The 16945-nt window shown below is 29.9% G+C and overlaps 1 long non-coding RNA gene across 1 annotated transcript; it reads left to right on the top strand.

Annotated features, from left to right (window-relative positions):
• The first annotated feature begins 15310 nt into the window (after positions 1 to 15310).
• LOC107903026 (uncharacterized) lies at positions 15311 to 16490 on the top strand. The gene is made up of 2 exons (XR_001685680.2): positions 15311 to 15928; positions 16022 to 16490. It is a non-coding gene; the product is annotated as an uncharacterized lncRNA (long non-coding RNA).
• Positions 16491 to 16945: the final 455 nt, after the last annotated feature.

Genomic DNA, 16945 nt, shown 5'->3' with positions numbered 1-16945 from the left:
ATCCATTATATCTTACAGTGAGATATAAGGCAACCCGTTAGGTTTCCAGCCTATATACTTTGAATCTTGTTTTTTATACAAATACCTTTAAAAATATTAAGTACTAAAATCAAACATTATTAATATAAAAAAATAATAATTTGAATATAATAATATCAAAAAAGAATCGTAGTTTAAATTTTATAAGTAAATTACAAATAAATTAAGGTTATATAAATATTCAATAGTAAATGTTGATAGAACTTTTTTCAGGTCATTTTGAATTTTTTAATCCATTGACCATACATGGCGTTATTACATGTGATATGGACAAGCAAGCTACATTGTAATAAAATGTAATTGAAAAAGAACATGGCAAACTGCCAAACATGGAAAATTTAAAGGAAAATCAACAATTAAATCGATACAAAATCGAAGCCCCAAAAGATTAATTTTCCGAAAATCATCATGATAAAAATATTATTCATCATAATTATGAACTAAAACGTACCTTAATAATATCAAAAAATATTAATGCAGGAGGAGCAGACCTTTCAAAAAAGAAAGGAAGTAGACCTTTCTTACCTCAAACAATGTGGATTGAAGCTAAGCTTTAGTTGAACCAATACTTGCAGGAGGAGCAGGAAGCAATAACTGATTAAATGGGAAACTTCTAACAGTGCGTCAAGTGCATATGTCAAAAAACCCCGTTAGTTAAAGCTCAAGAATTTCCGATGTTTCATATATCAAAGAAGATGGAAACATTAAAATAATTATAAGAAAATATATTTTTAATTCATAGGAATATTAGCAGTACTAAAATATTTTGAAATCAAGTTAATTTTTAAGTAGCAAAATAGTGCAACTATGAAATTAAAAATAGATAATAGATTCGACCTTGCAAATTCTGGACAAGATTAGCTAGTTTCCTCCTTCACTTCGTTATGACTAACACGAACAAGCAGAAATTCCAAGTGATCTATCCGTTCATACTATCAGAAGCCTGCATAAAAAGTATCAATTAAATCCAAAGTGAAATTTATATTAATGTTCTCTAAACCAACAACACCTAGCATAAAAAATATATATCAACAAAGCAGATGCATACACAAAAATTTAATAGTAGAAATGAAGATGTGAAAAGCAAAGCCTAAGCTGAAGCTTTAATATTGTAAAAACACGAAGAATCACAAGTAAACCAATGTTTGGATCAGGTGAACTCCTTTTCTAATTTTGTGGGCCTATTAATCGAACACAAACTCAAAATGGATACATAGATCAATCTACCATTACACTAATATAAATTACACCCAATGCATCATCGATACATTTGAATTACTATACGCTTTGAGCCTCATCGGTATAAATTAAAGTAATGCGTGTCTAGCACCTTATCAGTACATCCAAAACAATATGTGTTCTGCACCTGATCTGTATAAACTATAAAAATTTCCATAAAACTAATTTTATAATCTGTCTAAAACATTTGATAACAGTTCATAATAGTTTCATTACATTATCATTCTTTCATATATTATTTCAAGCATTCCAATACATTTTCACCTTAACAAATTATGAACTCATAAGCACATATTCGTCACATTTCTAAGTTGTTTATATATATTTGAATTTTAATAGAGGTAATTTATAAATTCTAAAAATTATTTTTAAATTATAATTAAATTAATATAATATATAAAAATTTAGGATAATATTAGATAAAAAAATTCGATTAATTAAAAAAATTGACTAAAAATGAAAGGACTTGGATGCTTATGGGGTATATTAAAGTGATTAGCCATTGATGTGATCAGCTGTGGTGTATATTAATAGAAATTACTCATTAAATTACATTACCTTGTTCCCGCAAAGACGCCTTCCAAAATAGTGAAACACACACTTCAACTCTGTCTCCAGATCTCTCTGTTTCCCAAAAAAATGCACCAATGTCAGATGAACCCAAAAAAAGAAACAAAGAACCCAAGCTTAGCATAAAACCAATTCCTTTTCCAAAATTAAACCTCTTGCGTTTTATATAATATTTCTTATTAAACCTCAATTCCCCCGAATTAAAACAATAAATTTCAATCCAACAGAATAATATTCAACAAGAGAACTAAAATTGGTTTTAATATTAACGTTAAAATATAAGATTAAACAACATACCCACGTCGGTTTCAGCCTTGGAGATTCGGGGAAAGTTGGAAGCTTGAAAGCTAGATGAATTCGAGGAAGCGAGACGATAGGGAAGGGAAAAGAGTTAGGGATTTGGGAGAAGGGGGAGCTGAATTCGTGAATAAAAACACTTAGGGAAGAAATAGGGAAGAAACACTTGGGAGAAGAGTTAGGGATATGCTGAAAATGAAATAGGGAAAAAAGGAAAGGGATTTCGGGGTTGGGGAATTAGGGAAGAAAGCTGATGAATGGGGGAAATGACATAGTAAAATTCACTTAGGGATTTTGGTAAGGATAAATTTCCCGTAACAAAACGACGACGTTCACATGAAAATTTGTGGCGTTTTAAGGATAAACGCCAGTATTGTTAAGCTTTAGTGGCGTTTTATCTAAAGCGCCGCTAATGGGATGACAATTTAAATAGAAAACGACGCTGTTTTACATTACTAACACTTTTGTGGCGTTTTTTATATAAACGCCGCTAATACTTTACATTTTACATTTTTTAAAATTTTAATATATAAAAAGTTTATCTACTATCTATTAAATAACTTAAACTATAATGATATTTTTAATATATTAAATTTAAAATTATCTCTTTTACAATTATATAGTAAATTATTTATTATATAAATTAAAAACAATCAGTCATATATATACCCAAAAAATTTAATTTAAAAGTATTTTAAATAATAGTATTTTATTTTATTTTTTCATTTTTAACATATATTTTTCAATGTTATTAGTTCCAAACTCTTTCAACGTGTGATTAATCATTTTGAATATTTTAATTATTAAATTACAAATAAATTGTATTTTAATTAATATAAAAAACTAGTCAAAAAATAGTTCGAAAATGATGAAAGAGTGCATGAGTTTTTGAAAATAATTCATGATAGCACTTCGATGATGGATCAGAATACAATGAGCAAAACGGCACCGTTCTCCACAAAATCAGACCCTAAACCCTAAATCTTAAACCTTAAACTCTAAACCATAAACCCCTAACCTTATAAACTTTAAACCCTAAATTCTAGATACTAAATCCTTAAATCCCTAAACCACAAACACTTAACCTTAAACCCTATACTCTAAACCTGCCTAAACCCACACTAAACCACAAAATCGTAAACACTACACCCTAAACCAGACAAGATAATTTTTAATTTTGAAACACTTGAAAAGCAGACAAGATAATTTTGAAGAATTATATAATTTTTAATTTAACATATAAAAAAATAGTATCATGTTATGTGGATTACCTTGTAGGTTTTCATGTCAGTATTATTAAAAAATTAATTTTGCAATTACATTCCTATTAAAAACCCTAGCCTAAACCCCTAAACATAAACCATAAACCACAAACCATGCATAACCCTTAACTTATCCCCTATCCCTTAAACCCTAACCCCTAACCACTAACCCTTAAACCTTAATACCGCTAAACACTAAGATCTTAAACCTTAAACACTAAACCCTAATTAAATAACAAAATTTAAAATAGTAGTAAACCTTAAAAACCAAAGATAACAAACCCTAAACCATAACATTAACATACTAAACCCTAAACCTTTAATCATAAAACCCCTAAACCATAGACCTTAAACCTTAAATATTAAACCCTAAACCCAAAAATAAATTTAATCAATATTAAGTAATGCTTCCACACAAATTATAATTTAAAAATATAATTAGTCCGAAAAACATGAAATTCGACATCAAATGATCCTTAAACTCTAATAGTGCAGAAACACACCCTAACTAGAGCCACATTACGATTACGATTACACAATCATCGGAACACACGAAATTACTGAATTTCACAAAATTAATTCAATAATTCAAGAATAAAATTAAAGAGCTACAAAACTCATACCTGAATTCACGATTTAAACACCCAAAAATGATCGACGCCTCAAATCCACCAATTCCGAAAACTCCTGTCGACGAAATTGTAAAACGCAACAAAAGAAATGGAGTAGAAGCAAAAGAGTAGAACTCCAATTGAGACGAAAACAACCCATTGAAATGAAGCAGCAGAAGAAAATCAAAGATTAAAAGAAAAGGAAGAAAACGTGAAAAAAGAATAGAAGAACGTGTGAGAGGGATAAGAGATCGCAAAAAAACATAAACCCATGAACCTCTAATACCGCTAAACATTAAGATCATAAACACTAAACACTAAACACTAAACCTCAAACCCAAAATAACAAAACCCTAAACCATAAAATTAACATTTTAAATCTTAAACCCTAAATCATAGACCTTAAACCTTAAATATTAAACCGTAAACCCCAAAAATAAGAACTAAACATTAAAACTTAACTAAGAAAATATAATTCAAAAAAGACGTTTAGCGGCGTTTCTCCAAAAACGCCGCTAATGCTCAGACTTTTTGCGACGTTTTTCCAAAAACGCCGCTAATACTCAGACTTTTTGCGGCCGCTAATACTCAGACTTTTTGCGGCCGCTAATACTCAGACTTTTGGCGGCGTTTTCCCAAAAACGCCGCTAATACTCAGACTTTTGGCGGCGTTTTTATAAATGGCGGCGTTTTTATAAAAACGCCGCTAATGCTCAGACCTTTGGCGGCGTTTTTCTAAAAATGCCGCTAATGCTCAGACTTTTGGCGGCGTTTTTGGAAAAATGCCGCGAATTCTTAGACTTTTTGCGGCGTTTCTTGAAAAACGCCGCTAATTCTCGGACTTTTGGCGGCGTTTTTCCGAAAATGCCGCTATTTCTCAACTTATAGTGGCGTTTTGGTTCAAACGCCGCAATGTATAATATTTGCGTCGTTTTTGCCAAAAACGCCGTTAAAACCCTGTTTTGCTGTAGTGATTCGCCTATTTCAACTTAAATTCTTGAGATTTTCCATATACACCCAAGAGTAAAAATGTAGAGATTTTAAAAAGCACATTCAACAATTTAGAAGTAAGAAATAAGTGAGAGAAACTAAAGAAAAGTGGAGGAAAAGATTGACTTGTAGCTGACATTTGGAGAAGAAAGGTAAGAGCTTAGAAAATTTAGTGATTTTCTCATACCTCATGTTTTATATTCATGTTTTATATGAGAAAGAAGATATGATATATGAATATAATCTATTATTGATTAAAGTTTTAAATATATATGTTGAGCTTGAAACTAGAGATTTGTCCATATCAATATTGGATGTGAAATGGAGAGGAAAAGGAGGAAAAAATATAAAGAATATTAAATTAAGTTTCATGGATAAATCATGAAATAAATACGAAAGTGAGAATCTAAATATGGTGTGTGAGTTACAAAAGTGTAATTGAATTTTGGTAATTTAAGCAACTTATAATATTTAAGTGTGTAAATGGTAGCAATGTTATGATGCGTGTTTATATCAAATGGGAATTGTTTGTGTATTAATGGGAAAATTGTTAGTTAATGAAATTGTGATGTTTAGATTGATATATACTTTGGTGTATTTTAAGGTTGGAAAATGTTTATGAATGAATGGAAATGAAATAAGAATGTTTATGCATGTTCTAGATGTGTTTTAGGCTTGTTACGGGCTCCCCTGCACCTAGGTATCGCACCCTAGCTTGTAGGTCAGTAACCAAAAATACACCTTAGAACACAGAGGTACCACACCCCCTATCCCAAATTTCCTGTTTGGGTTGTTTTGATCTAAAAAAGTCCTGAACGAACCCCGATTCCAACTGAACTTAGAGTAAGGTTAGAAAAGGTTCATTGTGCCTTAAAATGAATTAATAAAGACCTAAAAGATTATTAGAACTAGTTTGAGTAATATAGAACAAAAGTGAATTGATCACCTTGAAAATGTAGTATTCTTTTCTCGAGTTTAAGTGTGAACTCAAATAAGGGGTGTTACAAATTCAATTAAGTGTAGTTCGAGAATAGTTGCCTCATTCCATCCTCTTTCTATATGTTCAACAATTAAGACCAACAACAATGAACGTTTATTAAGAATAAAAATTAGATAATAAATTAGAACTGTCTCACCCAACTTCCGAAGTTGCTCCATTGATTTCTAGTTGAAACTTTTCCTTTCTTGCACTTGATTTCAAAGAAAATAATAGAAATACGACTATAGAAAATAAAACAGCTTTTATTAGAAGTAAAAGGTCAAATTTAGGGTTACAAAATTCATATATAAATTTGAACAGGAAGTGTCAGGAGTGTCGCGGCATGCAAGCATGGCATTACGGTGCGTAAAAAACCAAGAGCAGGGTGCTAAGGACGTGCCGGCAGAAGCACGCTAAGGAGAAGCTGCAGCGTGCGAGCTGCTTAGCATGCTTGACGGAGGCTGCAGCAGTCGGATGGGGAGTTGTGGCATGCATTATGCAGAGGGAAGGACTAATGCGCTCTCACCTGTTAAGTGTGTAGATTATTTTTTTAACTATAAATTCTTTTCTTCAACTCCAGTTTTCTCCTTTTTTTAAAAAAAAAGAAAAGAAAAAAAGAAATGAATAAAATCATATTATAGAATCTACTTTTAACCCAGTTCAACCTCAATACTTTGTTTAATGATCGTTTTGCTCCACTTGCTTGGTTTTACACAAACAAAACACACAAAGTTGCCTCTCTGTAAGTGTCATTATTTAACGTCTTTGGCTAGACATTGCTCTTCAAACTTTTTTGAGTAATTGTATCGAGTGGAAGAATGCCTCTATCTCTCAAAATATTTTTGTTTCGGCTTATTAAGTGATTTCAATCTCTTTTGTAGTGCCGAAAATTTCTTTGATCTTTCAAGAATGAGATTAATTTCTACAAGGTAGCTCTTTTGAACCAACTTCATTACTAGAATCAAATGGGTTAAAAACATCTACAATAAAAACACAAGATATAAAACTTGAATTTTTAACGGTATCATAGATATTAAGTTTGGTTAAATGACCATCAAACTCCATAGTCATTGTGCCATCGTACATATTGATTTTATTTCTAAATGTTCACAGAAAAGGTCTTCCTAACAAAACTTGTGCCGAATTAAGAGAAAATAAATAAATTTTCATATCATGCACATTAAAATTGGAAGGAAAGCCCAACTCATTAACTTGCACCAAAACATTCTCTAGGACTCTGGAATTTTTAATTTTAACTTTACATATCATGCAAGGGATAGAGAACATACCTAGGTCTTCACACTTAAGAGGTAATTTCTTTTGGAGAACAGCAAAAAATTCTCTCCCACACTTATTTTCTCATTACCTCCAAGCTTTTTCTTATTCTTATTGTGCAAAAATCTTTAATAAATTTAGTATATCGAAGTATTTGTTTAATTGCATCAAGTAAAGGAATATGTCACATCCTGAAAATCTATTTAGAAGAAATTGGATTAGTCGACCAAGAGTTGTCACGCTATGACTTTTAGTTAAAAGTTTGTAAAATTATGACAATGATGAGTATTGGATTGATGGTTAAGAGAAAATAAGAAGGGTCTAATTGATTTAGAGACCCAGGTTCAAATCCCTTATTTTGTAAATTGGTGAAGTAGTATTTTTTGATAACACTTATCAGTAAGCATGATTAATAACACATAATTATTCATAGCACCGTGTGGAGGGTTCTAGGTCATGTGAGAATCAAATATCCTAGTGTTTCAAGCAAACATGGTCGTGTGAAGGGCCGTGTGGTCCACATGCCCGTGTGCCCCTATTTTGAGACACAGTTTGTTCCGATTCACTTGTAAAAGAACACACACCTTTTACCAGAAGTCCAAACAAGGGTCTTCACGTTCCAATATGATCCGATGTACCTAAAACGGGTCCTTCAAATGAAAATTTCATACGGTTTAACATTTATTTTCCATGATTTATCAAGATTTAACAATATTAACAAAAGATTCGTTAAGAACTGTGAAATATTGACTAATTGATTTGAAAGGTTAATATCGGATATAAATTTTATGAAATTTGAGGTCTAAACTTTAGAATGAGATGTACTTACCGAACTTGATGGAATTACGGAGGCTATCAACGATGAATTCAACAATTGGTAGAGAATCAATTTATCGAGGATTGATTTGATATTAAAAGCAAAAATAATTTTAACAGGGGAGAGAAAAATTGATGCAAAGAAGAGGATGAAAAAAAAATATAAGAAGAAATAAGGAGAGAGAAGAGAAATTCTAATTGGGATGGAAAAAGAAACATAATTCTAGTGTAATTATGGAAAAAGAGACTAAATAGTTAAGGTTTTCAAACTTTGAGGGGTTGCATGGTAATTTCACTTATTCTATTAAAATAAAGTTGAAAAAGCCTTTGAAATGGGGTGGCTTGAACATGGTATGCAAGGGGGAAAAACAAGCTTAACCACTAGGATTCTACCCATACATGTTAAGTTTTCACCCCTAATAATATACATTCTAATGTGAGTTTTATCCTAGGTTGCTTTAAATGAAAAGAAAAGAAATGGGAGAGGAGTGTTTTGAACTTAAGACCTCAAGAGAGTGCATTATCTACTTAATTATCAAGCCTAATTTATTACTTGGTTAATTATTTCAATTAACCCACTATATTTTAAGGCGTGATAGAGATTAACAAGTGGATGTGGGAGTAGTTAACGGAGGAATGCGAGTTTCCCATAGAAATTAGCTAGTTTTAAATTATGTGTGCTTAAACTCTAGGAGTGACGACCCTAGGAAGTAATCTAGGTTAAACAAGGTCGGGAGATAAGTTTGCCAAGAAAATCATAGTTTATCTTGGTGGGGAAAGTGAGGTCGAGAGGTAAGCAAGTACTCGTCGATTAGTTAATTAGTAGAGGCTGAGAGGTAATACTAGTTAATTAATAGTTAATTCTATTTAAACTTAAATTTTGAAGTTAATTAGAACCATTGAAACAAGTTAATCTTCTGCCTGTTATTTAGATTTAGTTGTTTGTTTATCTTCTGTTTATTTAATTCAGTTAATTTGGTTTATTTTTGTTACCTATTTCATTGTTCGTCGTAATATAATTTTTAATTATTACTATTAAGACTTGTTATTGTAGAAATAGATTTCTGAGTTAATTTGTCCTCCTTTGGGTACGATCCTCGAAATACTTTCCTGTATTCCGTTGTACACATTTATATTACAATTTGACTCGTATACTTACAGACACCGCTGATTTAATTTAATATATTTTTGGTGTGGTATTTTCTAGTCAAACGTCCACACGTTTGTCGGCGATCACTAACTCTCTCATAGTTGGTTCTAGGCGGGCCATTGGTTCTTCTCCTTCTAATTTGCTAAATGAAGCAAATGAATTGTTTTCTATATCTAACTCAATAGATGATGATGGCTAGTTGGTTCTAGATTCAACCTTTTTCCATAGTCTTCGAGTAGTTTTGTCCATCTCAAGATCGTACTAGAGTTCATCTACACAAGAAGATTGAGGTATAAAAAGAAAAAAAATTATTGATACTAGTCCCCGACAATGGTGCTAAATTTTGATCAATGTCGAAACCAACAAACAAATTTCCTACTCAAATAATATATATTTTTAGATAATAGTAAGGTTAAATCCATAGAGACCGGTGGTAATCTTATTTCTTTAATAAAAACAAGTAAAATAAAGGTTTGGAATTGAAACAAAAATCGTGTAAAAAAAGATTGCAATTAAACTTTAAGAAAAGCTAATATGATGAAAATATAATCAAATGCAAAATCTTAGTTTTGATTAATGGGTTTAATCACTGAAGCAAAGATAATTTTCAATTTTCTATGATAAATTGGTTATAGTTACCGAAGAACGCCTAACAATCAATCTCTTCTTACATTCTCGATAACTAAGGCAAACACCATTAATTATTTTTCTTTATAGATAAACTATAATCCTATAACAAATGCTTGTCAATTTACCAATAGCATTAAGAATGAAAGAGGCTCAATTCTATCTAACAAACACACAACCAAGATTTATTTAAACTAGATCGCATTTCTACATAACATAAATTGTATTAGCTTATACTCAATCATGCTAAGTATTAGAACCAATTAAACAATTAAATTCTAATTGACAAGACAAATATTCTATGTTCTAAAATATGACCCTATATTTAACAAACTTGAATATTTATAATTAAAATAGAAGATATATGAATACAAAAGAATAAAGAAAATATTAAAAATAAATTAGATCTCACAAACTTGAAGTATCAAAGTTGAAATTCCCTTCACTAGAAAAGAAAAGTTTGGCAACTCGTGGAAAAAATAAAATGCAAAAATTGAATAAAATTGAATGAGGTTATGTGTGGCTCTAAACCTAAAACTGTGTATTTATAGGGTAAAATTCGCATAAAAGAGAAAAGACAAAAAGTGTCTTCAATAAATTAATGGACTTTTTCTAAGTTTTTTTGGCAAATTTTTGGGTTTCTTCTTGATAGTTTTTAGGTCTAATTCATGGTTAAGTTGGGTTACATCTTTCGATTCCCTTTTAAACGAAACATTAAAGCAGTGTAAGTTGAAAGTCCAATCCGAAAAAAATTGCCAAACTCAATCTTTAAATCCACTTTTCTTTAATCTTTTTACCTAATACATAAAAAATAGAACATGAGACAAAATGAAATAATTAAGAACTTAAATAACATAATTTGAATCCGTATAGGACTATGCAATTCTTAACTTTCCATTGGACCTTGCTGCACAAGTTGAATCCGTATAGGACTATACTTTTTCTATTAGACGGGTTATTTAACGCTTAAAAATTGTATATAGTCAAAAACCTCTTGTATCATTATTTTTTCAACATTAGTGAATTTTTCTTCTTTTACCTGTAATTTTTTTCGATAAGGATTTTCCATGTAAAATATGTGTATTCTTATTTTTTTTTCTTATTACTTTACGATCATTTCTACTATCATTAACATATATTATAACATATTTATTTGTTAGAAAGTTTGGAAAAGGAAATCTAAATCCAACAATTTTCCAATATCATCAATTTTTTTCTTCCATGTAGGTGTAATTAATTATCAAGATAATAAATCAATAAATATAAGAGAAAAAAAGCTCCCTAACTACACCCAAATTCCATCCCAACAAAAATTCAACATCTGAAAAGGATTGTGTCAATTCTATGAAATTCTTTAATTTTATCTTTTATTTCATGTTGACAGTCAAAAGGAACAATCTTATTCTGTAAGCATCATAATAAGCATTAATTAAAGAAAGAAAAAGAATGATGAAAAGAAAAGCTCCAAAGGAAACAGCAGACAGAAAAGAAAAGCCATTTGCCCATCAATGTTTATTATAATAATGATTTTCTTAAAGTTCACCTAACAATTTCAAAACTTTATGTCATTTGAGTTTTGAAATAATTTACTTTAACTTAAAACAACTTCGATTGAAATATTTTATCAAAATATAACATTTGACTATTCAACACTCACAAACCTTCTTTTTTTTATCAGAAGTCATTTAGGTGGTCAGTAACTTGATTATTCTCTTTAGGAATATGTTTTAGAAATAACAATCCTTCATGCAACAAAATTGTTGGATCCGCCTTAGCAAAACAGACCTTAAATCCACCGATGTACTATCTTGGATAGCTATAGCCACTTGTAAGCTGTTAAATTGAATCATCACCTTATTGTACCCTTATCTTTGTAGAAGAATTAGTCCATCCAAAATAACCCATAATTCAGTATAAAACCCTGAATACTTACCCAAATAATTGTTATACCCAAGAATCCAATTCCCATTCCCTTCCCAATTCAATTACATTTTTGAAACTTCTAAATTATTTTAATAATTAATAACAAATCCTTCATGCAACAAAAATTGTTGGATCCGCCTAAGCAAAACAGATCTCAGATCCACCAATGTACCATCTTGGATAGCTATGGCCACTTGTAAGTTGTTAGATTGTATCACCACCCTATCGAACCCTTATCTTTGTAGCAGAATTAGTCCATCCAAAATAACCCATAATTCAACATAAAACCCTAAATATTTCCCCAAGTAACCGTTATACCCAAGAATCCAATTCCCATTCCCTTCCCAATTCAATTACATTTTTAAAACTTCTAAATTATTTTAATAATTAATAACAAAGTAGCATGTGCTGAAGAAAGGGTTGGTTCAATAGGTTATACCCTTAGCTTATACCTATACCAAGATGTCTTGGGTTTGAGTATAGGTAGTCCTTTGTTGGTGCTATAATAGATTGTAGGTGCCAAACAAAGAGGAAAATACACATTGCATTATCTAAATACGTGTTCAATAATATTAAAATATAAATTCATTATTACTTTATCTATATCAATTATTAAAAATAAATTTTTACCGAGTACGATAAAATTTAGTATAAAAAATTCCACCGTAAAATTAAACTAATTTCATATATATATATTTCATAAAATCTTATACAAAGTATATTGGACATAGATAGATAATATATGGAATAAAACAAAATTTACAACTATTTGTTTGATTGATGCAAAAGATTTTTAATCAATATTGTTTTTGTTAATACGATAAAAATAGTAAATCAATTTGAAACTTTACTTGGAGTACACTTCCAAAAATAGATTTTTTTTGAAGCAATAACAATATAAAAAGGAGTGTATATATCTAAAAAAAATACTATTGGTGGCCTTATTATGACAGCAAAGATTCTCACGAAGAAATTGACTATTCGTAGAAGGATCACATAAGGTTAGAAATATTATTGGAAAACTTTGGCGAGTCGGTCATACACAAATGTGGATATTCACAATGTTGGGTAAATAAGTTAAACCTTGAAAAGTTACTTTCATAATCGTATCGGTATTGTTGTTAATGTAAGAGGACGTGAGTTTCGGTATACTGGAGTGCATTATCGTCTTATTTAAGGGTTTTAGAGGGACTATGGGTGATTCTAGGCGTTGTATCAAAAAACAAAGACTAAAAATCATGATGCTACGCTCATATGAAATGAATTATACTATTTTTTTGTTTTAGTCATTGATGATGTGTCGCATTGTAATCTATTTAATAGTGTAACTCATACATTGATAATGCATCAAATATTATCTATAATATATATAAAAGCACGGGTTTGGAAAAGCTTTTGAACTAATGAGAATACCCTTTATTTTCTATCATATTACTAAATTAAATTTAAAAATAATTATTAATTTAGAATTATTAGTTAAAAAATTGTGTTAGTTTAAAAAATAAAGTTATTATTTGAATAGAACTCTACGCATAATATATAAGGAAAATTGTGATAATTGTAATTTATTAACAAATTTGAAGTAAAAAAAGTTACGTTAATTTTATAGATGTAAAATAAAGTTATTATTTAATAGAACTCTAAGCATCTTAATTATCACATAATTAATTTTAGACTTATAAAGTTATTACTTGAATAAAATTCTAAGTATAAAATATAAAAAAAATGTCGATTGAGTCTTAACTCGATTGACATGGGTATTATTGCTAGTGCGTAAGGACATGAGTTTGAGTGCATTGAAGTACATTATTATCTTATTTATGGGTTGAGGAGAGGCTATGGGTAGTTCTAGACATTGTGTCTAAAAGAGCATATATAATCAGAACTTACAATGAGATTATTCAAAAAATATAAAAAAAATTGTAATAATTATAATTACTAGTTAAAAAATTGGCTTAAATTTTTTTTAAATTGCGCAAATTTTATTGATATAAAATAGAATTATTATTTGAATAGAATTATAAGTATCTTAATTATCACTTAATTAATATTAGAGTTATATACCAATTAAAAAATTAAGTTTAGCTTTATAAATAGCATTCCTTAGTTAGACATATTCAACTAAATATCATCTAAGAAAAATTACCGATAAAAAATGGAGATTGTTAGCATTAATAAGATAGAACTATATAAAAAAGAATGAAGCATTAAAGCAACGATTTTTCGAAGAACGAAACACTCTTAAAACTGTTTTTTTTTACTTTACTATTTATTCGATGCAAGTGAAAGCTATTTTGTGGGTTTGTTTTAAAATGAAAGTCAAATTTCAACCGTTATTTTTTTAATCACCATTATCAAATGTGTTTATTATTTTAGTATAAATATATTTACTATTTATCATGAACTACTATAATTAACGCATGCTGTTTTACTTAATTTTTTATTTTGTATATTATTCAAAAATTAAGAGAAATTATCGTTTTCAGTGATAAACATGCAATGCATGTGACATCAAAAAAAAATGAGTATAGCACCACAATTCTTAATCTTTGTTTTTTGATACAATGACTAAAATTACTCAAAACTCTTCCCAAATAATACACTTCAACGACGCGAACCCACGTCCTCCTATACTAACAACCATACATCTCATTTTTCTTTGATAAGTAATTATAATTTCTTTTGATCTAAATTATTAAGGTTATATAAGTGTGAGAACATAAATCTCCAATATGAATTACTTGACTTAAACATTAAACTCATGAAAGTTTCTACTTTTTAGAAAAAAAGAAAAGAAAAAAACAGGGTGTAACAATGCAATAATTAGATTCCAAACTTAGATATATGCTACCATTTTTTAAATATGATTGCATAAAATCAAATGGGTTGAACCTTTGGTTTTATCAAAATTTCTACTCAAGGTTTATAAAGCTAGGTTAGTGACATATGTAATGATAGGGATATCCATGTAAAGCAAATGGGGAATAGTTGGGGAATAGACCTAAAAGAGTTGGAGAATTAGGTAGCAAAGTAACATGGATTGTTCCACAAATCCAAATGGAAATTAAAATTGGTCAAGTGAGAATCTGAGTCAATTACTAATATAAAAGAAAATTACGGTATGCATTAAAAGCAAAAGTTAATTTTTTAAAAAAATAAAGGAAAAAAATGATAAATTATGAAGAAAAAGAGAGAGAGAGAGAGGAATCCAAGTATTTCCAAGCACTCCCAGACAAAATGAGGTTCAGAATAGAAAAGCAACCTTTGCTTTAAGACCCAGAAAAGGAGATTTCAAACACCATAAAGGTTAGCTTAGGAAATTGCGTGGTTAGTAACCCAACCCACCATCCTTTTCTCTCCTGTATAACACGACACGATTATATGAACACGAACACGAACACGAACATAAATACAATAAAATAATAAATATATATATATAAATAAAACACTTAAAATATCATTATGGTTTAATAAAACATATGAAAAGAATTTATGGGTAAGTTTTTATTTATAAAAAATATATTTAAGAATATGGAAAATCTTTTACCATTACACCACCGACTTAATTCACAATCCATCGATAAGTTTTTATCTTTCTTTTTTTTTTCTTTTTTTTTTCTTTTGTCTATATTTAGTGCGCAAATTTGGGGAGGGGGCGGCCTCAACCTTGAATCCCCCCACAGGTTCTTGCTTTCCCTTTCCCAACAGGGTTTACTTTGAGCTCAAACCCTATAGTTCTTTGCTTGTTTTATGGCAATGGAAGAGGGTTTTGTTTGAGCTAAACATCCTCTCATCTTTGCCCAAACTTTCTTCTTTGCTTGTTTTGTGCCAAATCAAAGGAACCCAGCTTTTTCTTTTGCCACTCAGATCTTCACAAGTATACGCGCTTTGCCTGTGCCTGTAAATATGAGCTTGGCCTGTGCAAAGGGATTGAAGAAGATGATGAGATGATGATCATCGTCTAAAAGCATTGCACTTCCCATGCATTTCCTCATTCGCGGCATGATACCATAACAATATGCGCACGCACACATCATCATCATGGCACACATATATGTATATGCCTGGCTCCCTGTATGCCATTTGCAGAACCCATCGAACATCGATGGCCTCCGTGGATGGCGTATGAGGAGCCAAGCATATATTCCATGTATGTATATACTATATATTCTCCATCAATATTCTTCCTTTGCAGGATTTTTCTTTCTTTTCCCGGCTCAACACCACCTATTTAATTTTCCAGGTTTTTTTTACCTCTACCATATAGGAGAATCTCAAGGTACTTCATCTTCTTATTTAATCTTAATATCTCTTTCTATGTCCCCCCCCCCCAACCCACCCCAGCTCCCTTTGATTTGATGCTTATTCAGTCTATTGCCTTCCTACCAGAAATTTTTCAAAGAATTTGCCCTATCCATGTTGTAAATGGAAGTAAGAAATGAGATTTATAGCCACTTGATCAAACTATATCTTTTGATGATTTAGGGTTTTACATTCTTTAATATTATTATAGTATATATAACATATATATATGTATGTATGTTAAACCTAATCCATGGGGTTAGTTCAAACCTTTTTACAACTGTTGAAGTCATACATGTTTCAAACAAATAAAAGCAAAGCTTCTCTTTGGTATTTGCCCCCAAATACCTACTTACTCCCTATTGTTTCATGAAGTTTATTTATTAATTGAGTTTTAAATTAAATAATAACTTTACCCTTAATTAATTAATTAATTAATTATTATTCTGTTTATGTCTATTATGTTCGATCTTTATATTTAATCTTTTTAATTAAAAATAGGGTAAATTATACAAATGATTACTCAACTTTAAAATTTTTCAATTTAGTCACTAACGTTTGAATTCGTTCATATTTTGGTCACTCGCTGCCTTTTTCTAACAGGTATAATAACACATTTAGTCCTCAATACTTGCTTATTCTATCAATTTGATCTTCAAACTTCCTAACCAAAATTTTCAGCTTTTAAAACAAGGGCATTCCACATCTATTAATTGTTTTATTTATAGTTGAAATTATCTAATTCAGTAGATAACCCTTTTTATTTATATTTTTAAGAATTTGTGTTAGAAATTAACTAAACACCATTAAAAATAATAGAAAATACAAACTTTAAATATATAATATATAATAAAATTTAACAAAA

Source organism: Gossypium hirsutum, chromosome A05 (assembly GCF_007990345.1).
Source record: "Gossypium hirsutum isolate 1008001.06 chromosome A05, Gossypium_hirsutum_v2.1, whole genome shotgun sequence".
Lineage (NCBI taxonomy): Eukaryota > Viridiplantae > Streptophyta > Magnoliopsida > Malvales > Malvaceae > Gossypium > Gossypium hirsutum.
Note: the sequence above shows the minus strand (reverse complement) of the source record. Positions and strands in the feature narration are given on the sequence as shown.